The 13,934-nt window shown below is 31.7% G+C and overlaps 2 protein-coding genes across 3 annotated transcripts in view; both read right to left on the reverse strand.

Moving 5' to 3' along the window:
- The window catches only part of LOC145319655 (uncharacterized), a 265,819-nt gene extending 253,649 nt beyond the window's left edge, over nt 1-12,170 (reverse strand). The window contains exon 1 of one of the 2 annotated variants that reach the window (XM_080161930.1): nt 12,132-12,170. The gene's annotated coding sequence lies outside the window, so the exon portion shown is untranslated. The remainder of the gene's footprint in view (nt 1-12,131) is intronic. The other variant, XM_080161931.1, reaches the window with a different exon arrangement.
- LOC145319652 (uncharacterized) overlaps nt 1-13,934 on the reverse strand; it is a 205,592-nt gene that overhangs the window by 181,666 nt on the left and 9,992 nt on the right. The gene's annotated exons all lie outside the window — the stretch shown is intronic.

Genomic DNA, 13,934 nt, shown 5'->3' on the forward strand with positions numbered 1-13,934 from the left:
CGCGACTAAATAATCTCCCTCTCTTTTACTAACTTTTAACATTTTAATTCAATCCTATTTTATCAAGTAACTAGCGGCTTCGCCCCTAGCCTCTTTAAGGGACGGACAGACATCAAGCTACTTGTATTATAGATAGTGAGGTTTTTTTTGTCTTAAGCTTAAGATCTCAAAAACTACTGAGTCGATTGGGTTCTATAATTTAGACAAACCACATTATTCTTGTGATGGTTTTAAGCTATAATTTAGCACCTCTGCTATTTCGAATACTGAGCCACTAGATACTTAGGGCATAGCCGCTAGTGTTATTATAAAAAGCCAATAGTTACTAGATCTAAATAAAATATGTTTTTTACTCTTTGTGATTACATAACTATATGTAATAGCATAATTCTTTCAACATTTATGTCAAAAAAAAAAAACAGAAAAAATGCAATTTAATGAATAAAATTATTTATACTATTCTTTATTAAAATGTAAATTGAAAGAAGCTTTTCTAATATTACGGTAAGTCAGTCCGTTTTATTTATTACAAACTATTTAAAAAGTGTAGCAACTCTATAATCGTTACCAGAATGTCCGTACTTCCATTTATTAAACATGCTGATTCATAACTATTTTGTATGTTATAATTATCCTATTTATCCAATTGTTGGAATACTGATTCCTAGAACAACAGAGTACAATGCTATGAGAAAAGTGTCTCTATAATCAAGTAAAAAAATGTAAGTATGTTCTTAAATAGTAGCCTGTATTAGTCTTACAACAAATTTACTTATTTGTTTATTCTCTGAATATTCATTGTTGACACTCAACAAATATTAGTGTTCGTTTGTCCTTCAGTTTCAGAGCTTCGCTTTTATTGATGTTGTCAAACTTGTTTTGATAAAAATGTATCATATAGAAGATGTAGAGGTTCTAATAAAGATTTTTATGTTTTTGTTGTGTTTAATATCTGTCTGTCTGTCATGACTGTGCCTGTTTCATTAATTTCTTATTAATATTTGTAACTTTCATCCTATTATATAAAGTAGTAAGCGTTTTTTGTCTGTCCCGAAGGATCTTGCTAACCGCTGAACCGATATTGTTCTCCTTAACAGTGAAGCTTCGAATAGGTCCTGGGAAGGTTTTAAACTATTTTTCGAGAGGGTTTCTTAAGCCCCTCTCCCCCAAAAAATAATTTTTATAACTCTTTGGAAACTCAAATTTAAAATAGGATGTGGTCGACTTTTCCTTCTCCTACCAGTGCAGTGCCCCTAGAGGCTTCTAGGGGCGTAGCCGCTAGTATTTTATGAAGTAGTAAGCTTTTTTATGTCTGTAGCGAAAGATCTCGCCATCCGCTTAACCGATATGGTTCTCATTTACAGTGAAGCTTTTAAAAGGCCCTGGAAAGGTTTTTAACTATTTTAGGGGAGGATATCACCACCCTCCCAAAAATACATTCCCCAAAAAACAATTTTTTCTTTTTAAAAATTAAATTTGAAATGGTGGGTGGACTCTCCCTACCGCTAGTCTTTATATAAAAGTAACAGGGTCTGTGTGTGTCTGTCTGTACCGAAGGCTCACGCTAACCACTGAACCGACATGGTTCTTCTTTACAGTTTAGCTTTATATACATATATCTTGGGCAAGTTTAAAACCATTTTTCTTAAGAGGGTACCCCCCCCCCCCGCCCACACCTCAAGAGCCCCTAAAGGCCCCTGGGGCGTAGCCACTAGTCTCATAAATGTAAGTAGTAATGTTTTTTTGCTTGTCTGCTAAGAACTCGCTAAGCCGGTTGTGTTCTCCAATTTAAGAAAGCTTCACATAGGTTCTATGATTATTTAAGGCTTTTTCATAAGTATTTAAGTCTTGGAATGGTTAAAAGCTATAATTATTTGAAAGTAAACAAGGATGACAACATCCATAAAAACGAAGCTCTGAAACGGTAAGACCAACGAACTTTAACACTGAAAAAGCATTTTATAAATCTATAAAATCTAAACAACATTGAAAGTAAATTTGTTTAAAAACTTACTTGAAATAGAAGATACTGTTTAAGGACATTTTTAGGACTAGATTATAGAGATGCTTCGCTTTTAACATTGTACCTTTGTTGTAGTAGGAATCAATATTCAAAAAAATCAGATGTATAGGACAATTATCATAAATATATAGGTATAAAATGAAAAACAAACGTGTTTTAAATGAACGTACGATTTTTTAGTTGCAAGCTTTCTAATAGGGATGGTAATCCGTCTAATTTTTGGACCGGATTCGAATTCTTACAAGAATCCGTCCAAAAATAAAACGGGTTCTCCGCGGATTCCGGATCTAATATGCCTAAATTACCTAAAAAAAAAGCTATGAGTTTCAGACGGACGTACGGACGGGCCGACCCTAATTATAGAAAAGCTTTGCTTTTAAAAATAAAAGCCAACATGAAAAAGAAAAGAAATAATAAAAGCACAAAAAAGAGAAGTAAAAAGCATAAAGAGAACAAAGACCCTTATTTAAAAAAAAATATTGAAAGTAATAGTAGCAATTTTGACCCCTTGACATTTTTGCAAAGTTTACTGGTTTTGCCACGGATGAAAATGGATAGGTATGGTATTAGCAAAAAAAGGAAATTTGGTAAGGTTTCTTGTTTGTCCGTTTAGATCCCAATAACCACCAAAAGGTTTTCATTTTAGGGAGGCTTCATTTAGGTCCAGGGATATTTTTAGACTATTTTAATGTTGGTAAGGTTTTAGGCTATTGTACTGCTGCTTTTCACTCACTAGAGCCCCTAAATGCTAAGGATAAAGCCTCTAGTTTGTGTATAATTAATTTTCAAATTTTGCCCAAGCTTACCAGTACAGAATTGGACACTTCATTTTAAGTATACAAGCTTTTATATTTTAGGGGGGGGGGGGAATAAAGAGAGGGAAAATTGCATAATTTGTAACACAACTAGGGGGAATAATCAATCTCGCATTAAACTATCCGATTATCCCTGGGAGAAAAAAAAACAAAAGAATGTTTTTATATTGCTCGTAATCCAAAAAAATTTGTTTTATTAGGATTGGTATTTTGGTATCTTAATCCTTCTTTAAAAAGGGGCATGATGTCTGTTTGTTTGTTTGTCTCTGCAGAAAGATCTCGTTAACCACTGAACCTATACGGCTCTAACAAGTTTAACAATATTTATCATCCTTTCATAAGAATTTATATCTCTTACCCCCCCCCCCCCTATCCCTTTGGTGGTTAAGGGCGTGAGGTCAACGCCCCCTCAAGTCTTTCTTACACCCCCTGAGCAAATTTATGAACACGCCACTGTGATTAAACTTTGTGTCTTGATTTAAAAACATACCTAAAATTCAAAAAAATAAATCAAAATGAGAATTTAAGATAAAGATCTATATACCGAACTACTATTCAACATTTCATAATTAAATTAACACTTTCAGGGAAGCTTCACATAGGCTCACGGGTGGTTTTAGGCTATACTATTTTAAGATTTAAGTATTTGGATAATTTTGTGCTATTTTTTTGCCTGTCCCTAATCAAAATACAAAGTCTTTATTTGTTTGAAGTTAAAGACCTCTAAAAATACAAGTCCTAATTGGTTCCACCTTTCAGGGAGGCTTTGTAAATGGCTTGTATGGTTATAAATAAACCTTTCTCGTCCTCCCATAAAGGCCAGTGGCGAAGCAATTAGTTAAACATATGCAAGAAAACTTTTAAATTCATTAGGTACAATAATCATATGTAAGAAATTTTGACACACAGAAAACTGTCCCGAATTTTTATTAATTTTGAGGAACAAGACTCCAGTTACGTCATATTTTTCTTTCCCGAAAAAGGGAAGGGGGAAAGAAAAAAAAGGGAAGGGTGGAAGAAAAAAGAGATGGGAGAAAAGGGGGTTTTCCCCATCTCTTTTGAAGAGATTTTCTTCTCCCCTTCCCTTTTTCGGGAAAGAAAAATATGACGTCACTGGAGTCTTGTTCCTCAAAATTAATACAAATTCGGGACAGTTTTCTGTGTGTCAGAAATTTTTACTCTAAAACCTAAAAGCATTGTGTTGACATCTAATTTCACGGGTTTTTGTCGACCTTTAAATGTATAATGTTCAGTTGTCATGACTGACGATTTATTATCGACATTTATTGTTAAAATATTCGCAAAAAAATTAAAGTTATGTATCGCATCGTATTATAGACAGCTTGCCGTGGAATCAAAATTAAGAATTATGATATTAAAATTAGATTTGTAAGCTCACTCTTTAGTATTTTTCAGAACCGGTTCTAATTTAGCGGATATTAAACGGTTTAGAAAAAAATTATTGTTTCAATTTTACTTGAAAAAAAACATACTTTTTATATACAGTTAAGTAATAAAAAATCCAATTGTTATGTATGTATATAGATATCAGAATTTGTCCATAGGAAGCCAAACAAATACCTATCATGCATTTAAGACAAGGAAGTAAATGTGCAATAAAGCAAATACAGAAAAAAGATGGGAATAATAAAAAATAGCGGGGAAAAATGCAAGGTGCTTTCTCTAAAAGTGCTTAGCGAGCACTGAGCGAACCCCCCCCCCCCCTCACTATTATTTTTGCAATAAAATAAAATATATTTATTTCTCTATGCTTAACCTCTGCTAAAGCAAAACACGAACATGAGGAATACTAACCCCCCCTCCCCCCCCCCCTAATTATTTTATTAGTAGGGTAAATTCAAGACGGTTATCAAAATTGAACGTAACATTCTTTTTTCAATTGACGGATTTTAAAAACCTGAAAACAAAAAGCAGTTGGTTGAGAAATTGAGAATTTATAGTTATTTATTGCATGGTATTATAGATAGACAGCTTTCCGCGGATATTAAAATGAAAAATTATATTTCAAAAAAACAGTTTTGTTAGCCCCAAGACAACCGGTTCTAATCCAACGGATATTAATCGGTTTCGAAATCATACTTTAAAAAATCAAAAATATTCTACCAGCAATACCATATTCTTTAACATTTAATAACACAACAGAGGTGAATTCTTAAAAAACTTTTGCCTCACTAAAATTTTAGTAAGGTAAACTGATTTTAGTGAGGCAAAATAACCCCCTCTGAATTTTTAGCGAGCCTCACTAATTTTAGTGAGGCAAAAGTTTTTTTAAGAATTCACCTCAGATATCATGAAAATTAAACTAATATTTTTTGCTGTTTCTCTCAATTTCAATAAAACATTGAAAGATTTTCCTTCACGGTTTGATTTCTTTGGAAAATACATAAAATAGCAAATTAGGGTACTACTAGCAATTCATTTAATAATGTTTCATTCTCAATTATCCCTGAAACCAAGGGGGCATAAAACAATATAAAATTGCTGGTACCATAGTCTGCAAGTTTATGTAATTTTATTCCCCCCCCCCCCCCTCTTTTTTTAGTCGTCGAATTCAGCACATTTTCATTATAAAAGATGTTCATTTTTCTTTTATTGACCTATCCTGAAATTAAAAAATGATTTACTTTTTCCTAGTTCCTTGACTAAAAGTAACTTTTTATCCTGAAAAAACGGAAGTTGCATATCCTCAATTTTAGTCAAACTAGGAAAGAAAAAAGATTCCAATAAAATAGAACGGTTTTTACAGCATTTAGCATTAGATAACATACTATATTAAAGCCCAAAGACTTCATTTGATTGCACGAATTTTGTCGGGAAGTTTAAAATGTGTTTTAAAGTTTCAGTTACCGCAGTGCGGGTCACACTCGAACACGACACCCTTTAAAAAAGCAATTTAGAGTAACTCTACTGATTATATAAAAAAAGGTGGGGGGGGGGGGGGGGGTGTTTGAAGGTTAACAATTTCCATCACAATTTTTTTACAGAAACTTTTCCTTGGTTAGTGATAATGCTTCATTTTTAGTCAATATCTTTTTTTAAATGCAATAAATACTTTAACAATTCTATATGATCAATTTCTAGCAGACTTATAAATGTAAAGCAGAGTAATTATATCAAATAAATAATCTAATGACAATGAGAAAAACGAAAATGCTTTTGCTTAGATACCATTCCTTTGACAAGCTTTATTCTAAAGATAAATTCAAATTTCACAAAATATCTTGAGAACGCAGATATAGCACCCTCCAAAAAATGTGAAATGGTTCAGTAGCGTACATTTACATTGGGTGTATTGACAACCCCTTGCGCCACGAATGGTTCCCTAGAGGCCAGAGAAACAGCCCACAGTCAAGTTAAAAGTACAAATTACGGGAGAAACAAAATAAAATCTAACAAAAATTTTAAATATTCATGACGTACTACCAAAACTTTTTTATTAAAGTAAGAACATGAAACAAAATAGAATATTTAGCCCCAAGCTTTTCCGCTAGTCAATGGATAGTATTAAGACAATGTGCAAAAAGCTTTTTGTACAATTTTTGCGATCTGCAATTTTCATTTTTTAAATTATTAGGTAAGTAAAGTATTTAATGCCATTTTTCAAAGCATTAATTTGGGAAGATTGCACATACATCCAGCTACTTCATTATATTTATATTTTGAAGAAAAAAAATTAAAGGTTGTGGTATGGGATTCTATTTTACCATATTTGTAGGTGAGGTTGGAGGGGGGGGGGTCCCATCCCAATAGAAATAGCCTTAAAAATAATTAACTGCCTGGTTCATTTTCTATTCTAATAGTCTTTGAAGCAAAGTTTTCTTTAAGGAAGGAAAGAGTAATGTAATGTAGTTATTTAACTAAAGTAACAAGAATAATGGCGTCCACAGGGTTTTTCCTGGGGGGGGGGGGGAACTTTGGGCACTTTTATTAAATCTTGATTAATTAGAACAAACTATGTAGCAGTGTCTTATCATATCATGGGGGTGTACATTAATTTATCAATAAAAACAATAAATAGCCCGGTTCTGATGATAAGCGGCGAATGCCGGCTTATGCCGGTAATCGACTTTCAACATATTATTTAAATTTTCAATTGGCATGCATTTTTCATCTATAGATTGCTGCGAACAAAGCAAAACATCAGATGAATGAGTAATTTTTTATGTAAGATCAATTTTCATTTTTTTAAATAAACAAAACTGCAAAATCTGTCATGTGCTTTAAAAGGGGGGCAAAGATCGACATGGGGGTGGTTCCAGAAAGGTTTTACTGTCAACTATAACAGTCCAAAACTTGGTCTTTGAGATCATACTACTGTATTGTTATAGTAATTTCAATCAATAACTATAGAAACAGCATTAAATCTATGATATTCAGAAATTAAGGAATTATGTGTTAGCCCATTTTATGAGGTCCTTATAATAAAGTAAAAGAATCTCTGTGTGTCTGTCCCTGTGTACCGAAGGATATCTCTACATCTGAACCGATTTGGTTCTCCTTTACTTCCCCTAGCTTCCCCTAGGTTTTGGGAAGGTTTATAGCTATTTCGGGGGAGGATACCACCACCCTGCCACATCTTGATAAATCGGTTCAAACATTAGAATCAATGATATTAATCTAGAGAAGGGGTAAATTTGGTAGTTATCAATTTATCAACTTTTGTCTTATACTTTAAAATCCAAGATTTTTTTTTAAAAATATGCTTTTGGTTATCCCTAAATTTGTGATTAAAAAACATGATTATCAAAAAATGTTATGTAACTGTGCATAAATCAGAGATTGGAACATTTAATCAAAGAACGTGTTCTAACTTTTTTTTTAAATAGCTAGTACGTGTTTTAAGTAAGTAGTAGATATAAAATGATCCATAAAATTTAGATATTCAATCGGTTTTTTTTGTAGACCTCTTATTTTTGAAGTAATATAAGTTTTTTTTAAATTAAGTTGTTTGTAAGGCACTAAAAAGCAACAAAAAAAGAACAAAATTGTCATAATGAACAAAAATAGTAAGATCTTTAATTTTACACCTTACTTTTTGAATTCTGTTGAGTAATTATTGAAAAAAATTCTATTTTGTTGAACCCCGTTGTTTCAAAACTATGAACTTTGAGAGCTGATCAAGAATGGGTTAAAAAATCACAAAAGTTACGTTTTTAAAATTAATTTAGATCATGTTTTGTTTGTGTAGAAAAAAATTTCCCCCTAAAATATCTAACTAGGAAACTCCTTATATAAAAGTGACAGAATAGATCTCGCTAACCGCTGAACCGATAAGATTCTTCTATACAGTGTAGTTTCTCATTGGTCCTGGGAAGATTATTTTGAGGGAGGGTACCACCACCCTCCTAAAATTATTTGCCCCTAGAGGCCTATCCGTTAGTTACAGGACTAATAAAGCTAAAGATACACAAAACTTTACATTGTTTAAATGAATTAAAATCTTTGAATATCTGTCCAAATTCTATTGCATATAGGTGCACATAAACTACGTTCAGCAAATTCAACAAAATTATTATTTCAGCGAATTTTGGAGAAAAAAAGAATGTCATTCTGATACAAAAACTGTAGATCCCATGTCAATGAAGATATTCAAAACGGCTGCCCTTATTGAATTTAAAAGGGCAGCATCGTTTCTAACCTAGAGGAGTTTCAGCCTATAAAAAATATATTGCAGGGGTTGGGGGGGGGGGGGGTTGATTTAAAGAAAAGTTTGACCCTCGCCCTCCACAATATCTAGGGGCGGAAAGCCTTTGATTTTCAAAAATAGAAAATTTACAAAAATTGTTGCTCAGTTTGTATGATAACCATGGCAGCATGATGGGGAGTGTCATTCAATACTAGCAACAATACAAGGACATTCACTTTCCAGTATGGCTTCCAAATCCATTAATATCCGCTGGATTAGATCCGGTTTTCAGCCATATTGAAAAATCGTGTATAGCATAGGATTACGGACAATTTTCAACGAAAATTTAAATAAAAACATAAAAATCATACCTACCAGTTTTTTTAGACCGTACATTCGTCCTCTCGGGCCTAACAAAACTGGTTTTATATGATTTTTCATTTTCATAACCTCGGAAAGTTGACAATAATACGATGCAATAAATAACTATTATATGTAAACTTTAGCTGATAATTCATGTTAAAGGCTGCGCTGTAAAATTTAGGGATAAAAGACAGGAATAGTTATTTCTCGCATCGTATTATAAACGGCTTTCCGCCGATATAGAATGTACAATTACAAGATTAAAACTAGTTTTTTTAGCCCCGAGGTGCCAAAGGCATCGGCTAAAAAAACTGGTTTTAATCTTATGATTGTACATTTTTATATTCGTAGAAAGCTGGATATAATACAATGTTAGACATAGTTTTTTCGTATGGATGAGAACCGGTTCCTATCCACCAGATTCGAATGAATACGAGAAAATAGCATAAAACTATCCCAGGAAGATCATAAAATGGGAAGCTTTTCTAAAACAAAAGAACTCAATAACTTCTCAAGCAAATTAAACCTTGCTTAATACAAAGAGGGAGGGGACTGTAAATTATACTAGTTCTCAAAGATTTATAACCACAAACATAATTCGTTGGCCCAAAAACTTTGGGTGCCCTTATCGATATTTTAAAGTTAGTATGTTTTTTAACCTATTTTTAAAAAAATACACTATTCTAAGACATGAATATATATATATACATATATAATATACACTGGTCGCTGGAAGGGAAAAGCAGTTTTTTGAAACAGGCTCTCTGAGATTATTACAGATTCTGATATATGCATATATAGACTAATGAAAAATGCAAAAAACGAAATCAAAAGCGTTCCTTCTTGGGAGAAAATGCGGGAAAAAGATTTTAGCTATTTTTAACCTAAAATTCACATTGGCAAGCCTGTAAAAAAATATACACACATTTTAAACAGGTCATTGCTCAGCACCTAGAAGTGGTAGAAAAATGTTACACATATTATTGGAAAGCTCATAACCTCTAGTTTTCATATTGGTATATAACGTTTTTGTACTATTATTAGTTTTTGAGCTATCCTCTGAAGTATACACAAGTTTTAAAAATGCAGTTTTTTCTTGTATTTTAAGTTTGATACTTGTTACACAAACCTTTTTCAAATTATATTACTTAGCATCTGGAAGTTATAATTATTATTAGTTATATAATTATTTTATATAGGTAAAATTGTATATTTTGGGTACTTTCAATTTTAGCTTAATTTAAAATTGTCTTTGAAATGTGTATAGTTTGTAGTAAGAACCAAGGAGGGAGGGGGGGGGGGGGGGAGTTTATACACTTATAGAAAATGAAATTCAGTATTAATTTTTGCCCTGGAGGTTTTTGGCATGTTGTTACAGTTATCAATCTTCTTGTAAATCTACCAGTAAAACTTTGAAAATTGAATTTTGGCACTTTTCTTCTAGGGGCTAGTGGGTTAAAACAGCCCCCAAAACACTAAAATCTAAGGTCTGAGCATATTTTCTGAGATATCAAGATGATTTTTTTAATTTAAAATTTATTTTCATAATTGAGGTAAGCAGCCACTAAAGATTTTATTTTGGCACTTTCCTTCTTGGGCTAGTGGGGTAAAGCAACCCCTTAAACATTAAAATTATATCTAAGTATCATATTTTGCCCTGGCTGTTTGGACTTGTTGTTATAGTTATCAAATGATTCTTTTTTAATATTTTCTTATATGATTGGAACTACCTTTAAAGCTTTAAAAATTAAATATTGGCACTTTTCTTTAGGAGCTTTTGGGGTAAAAAAGCCCCTAAAACACTAAAATTGTAATTAATGAGATTACTTTTAAAGATATCAAGCTAAATTTTTAATGTAAATATATTTCACATAATTAAACTAAGTAGTCACTAAAGATTTCATTCTGGCACTTTCCATCTAGAGTCTAGTGGGGTAAAACACCCCCCAAAATACAAATAGTATGAGTTCTGAGCTTATTTTCAAAGATATCATGTTGAATTTTAATGAAAACTTATTTCACATAATGAAAAAAAATTAATGTAGTCCTTGAAAGAGAGTGCCTAATTGAAATCTATAGTGATTTGAAAAAAAGTGTTCATTTACAAAATCAGCCCAATATTTTTAAAAATAAGCCCAGAACTTAAAGTTTTAGTAGTTTTGGGGGCAATTTTACCCCACTAGTCCATAGAAAGAAAGTGCCAAACTTAAGTTTTACTGGTAGATTTAATCATACAAGAGAATTTCTCGTATTCATTTAAATCCGGTGGATAGGAACCGGTTCTCATCCATACGAAAAAACTATGTCTAGCATTGTATTATATCCAGCTTTCTACAAATATAAAAATGTTTTAATCTTATAATTAAACATCTATATCTGCGAAAAGCCGTTTATAATATGATGCAAGAAATAACTATTACAATGATCAGGTTTATAACTATAACAAGAAACATCCAGAGCAATATTTTATATTGAATTTCATTGCCTATAAGTGTAAAAACTCTCCTTCTCCCCTTGGATCTTATGAGTTTACAATTGGGAGGTGTTTCACCCCACTATCCCCTAGAAAGAAAGTGTAAAAATGATATCTTTAGTTGCTACTGAGCTCAATTATGTGGAAAAGTTTAATTAAAAATCAGCTTGTTATCTCTAAAATAAGCTCAAGCCTTAAATTTTAGTGTTTTGGGGGGGTGTTATACTCCACTAACCCCAAGAAGGAAAGTGCCAAAATGAAATCTTTATTAGCTACTTAGCTCAGTTATGCAAAAAAGTTTACATTAAAAGAATTGGCTTGTTATCTCTAAAAATAAGCTCAGACCTTAGATTTTAGTGTTTTAGTATCAAACTTAAAATTCAAGGAAAAACTGCATTTTTAAAATTTGTGTATACTTCAGAGGATAGCTCAAAAACTAATCATAGTACAAAAACGTTATATACCAATATGAAAACTAGAGGTTATGAGCTTTCCAATAATATGTGTAGCATTTTTCTACCACTTCTAGGTGCTGAGCAATGACATGTTTAAAATGTATGTATATTTTTTTTACAGTCTTGCCAATGTGAATTTTAGGTTAAAAATAGCTAAAATCTTTTTCCCGCATTTTCTCCCAAGAAGGAACGCTTTTGATTTCGTTTTTTGCATTTTTCATTAGTCTATATATGTATATATCAGAATCTGTAATAATCTCAGAGAGCCTGTTTCAAAAAACTGCTTTTCCCTTCCGGCGACCAGTGATATATATATATTTTAGCAATCATTTTCGATTCATTTTGTTTCTTGACACTTGTAGAAGTGAATCAAGCAATATTAGCTTGGTCGTTTTAGAATCTTATCGAATTATGATTACCTAGATAACAAACTAAAACTTTCAAACCGATAATTTAAATTAATTCTATGCTTTTTGTTTTATTCTATTTTTTGTGAAAATTGTCTATAATACGATATGATACGCTAAGGATCGGTTCCAAACTTTTAATCCAACATAGATTAAACAGATTCAAAGTCATATTGGAAGTTAATAATAAACCTTTTTTATAAATCAATTCGCGATTTACTGGATTTACTGGATAGTACTTGCTGTGCTACTTATAGTCATAATTGTCCTTGTTATACTTAAAAATCTAGAATCATGCTATAGTTTACTTAACCTAATTTAATATGAGGGGATGTTTCTATGAAGGGCCTAATGTTAAAAAAATTCAGTTTATGTGTTCTTATTTTTAAAAAATTAGTGATAAAACTATCATTATTTTGTATCATACCTCGGAGCTCAGGGAATGTCTAAAAAATAGCATTAAACCTCCCAAGACATTTTTGAGTTTCATTGAAAAGAACAACCATGCACAATTAAGCTTTAGACAGAAAACTTTAGGTATACCTTATATTAAAGGAATGTTTTCAATATATGAAATGTGTATATAGTGTAATCAAACATTTCTTGGTGTATTTTTATATCATATTGAGTAGCTAAACTCGCTTAACACTTATGATATGACCCCCAATTAATAAATTAATTGGTATATTATAAATAAACAGACATTTTAAATATCAATCAATGGATTATTAGTTTTTTTAGACATTCAAGGTGAGGTCAGGGATCTCAGTGGATAAGACAAAATAAATAAATTGATGTACATCCCCCAATGATGATAAACAATCTTCTGTAGATTTAATCAATTCGTTTTGTCACTACAAGTTTATTAACACATAAAAATCAAATAAAAGTACCCAAAGTATTTGAGCTAACAAATGAGATAACTTGATTATAATACTTTGGGTACCAGTGTCATTTGCAGTTATGTGTCTCCTCCATCTCTGCGGTGAAGTGGTAATTTTACAGTATAACAGTACAGATCAAGAATTTGATGAAAAAAGTTAATGTGAAACTAATATAAAAGTAACAGGATGTCTATCTGTACCAAAGGATCTCACTAACCGCTGCACAGTGGGCCAGAATTGGCCAAAACGGTTCAAAATTCAATAACTCAAAAACTATTGGTTTTAGAGAAAAAATTGTAAAACATGAAATGTCTATCTATGCAAAAACTAAAAGTTTGCTTATTTGTGTATACTCAGTTTTGGGGGAATTTTCGCGGATTTTTTTTTCAATTACTACTAAACTTCATTTTACAGTTTCAACATCAAAAGAACAATTTCATATTTTTTAATTTTAAGCAACTTTGCTTTTATGTACAATTAACCCCTGACCACTCCTTCATGTAGTTTTGGTGTATTTTTCGCGGATTTTTTAAAAATTACCACCAAACTTCATTTTACAGTTTCAACACCAAAAGAACAATTTCATATTTTTAAATTTTAAGCAACTTTGCTTTTATGTATAATTAACCTCTGACCACTCCTTCATGTGGTTTTGGTGTATTTTTCGCGGATTTTTTTTTAAATTACTACCAAACTTCATTTTACAGTTTCAACACCAAAAGAACAATATCATATTTTTAAATTTTAAGCAACTTTACTCTTATGTACAATTCACCTCTAACCACTCCTTCATGTGGTTTTGGTGTATTTTTCGCGGTTTTTTTTAACCTACAGAACTTCATTTCACAATTATTGGTTGAAACGTTT

This window comes from Acartia tonsa, chromosome 5 (assembly GCF_053477335.1).
Source record: "Acartia tonsa isolate MP-2025a chromosome 5, ASM5347733v1, whole genome shotgun sequence".
Lineage (NCBI taxonomy): Eukaryota > Metazoa > Arthropoda > Copepoda > Calanoida > Acartiidae > Acartia > Acartia tonsa.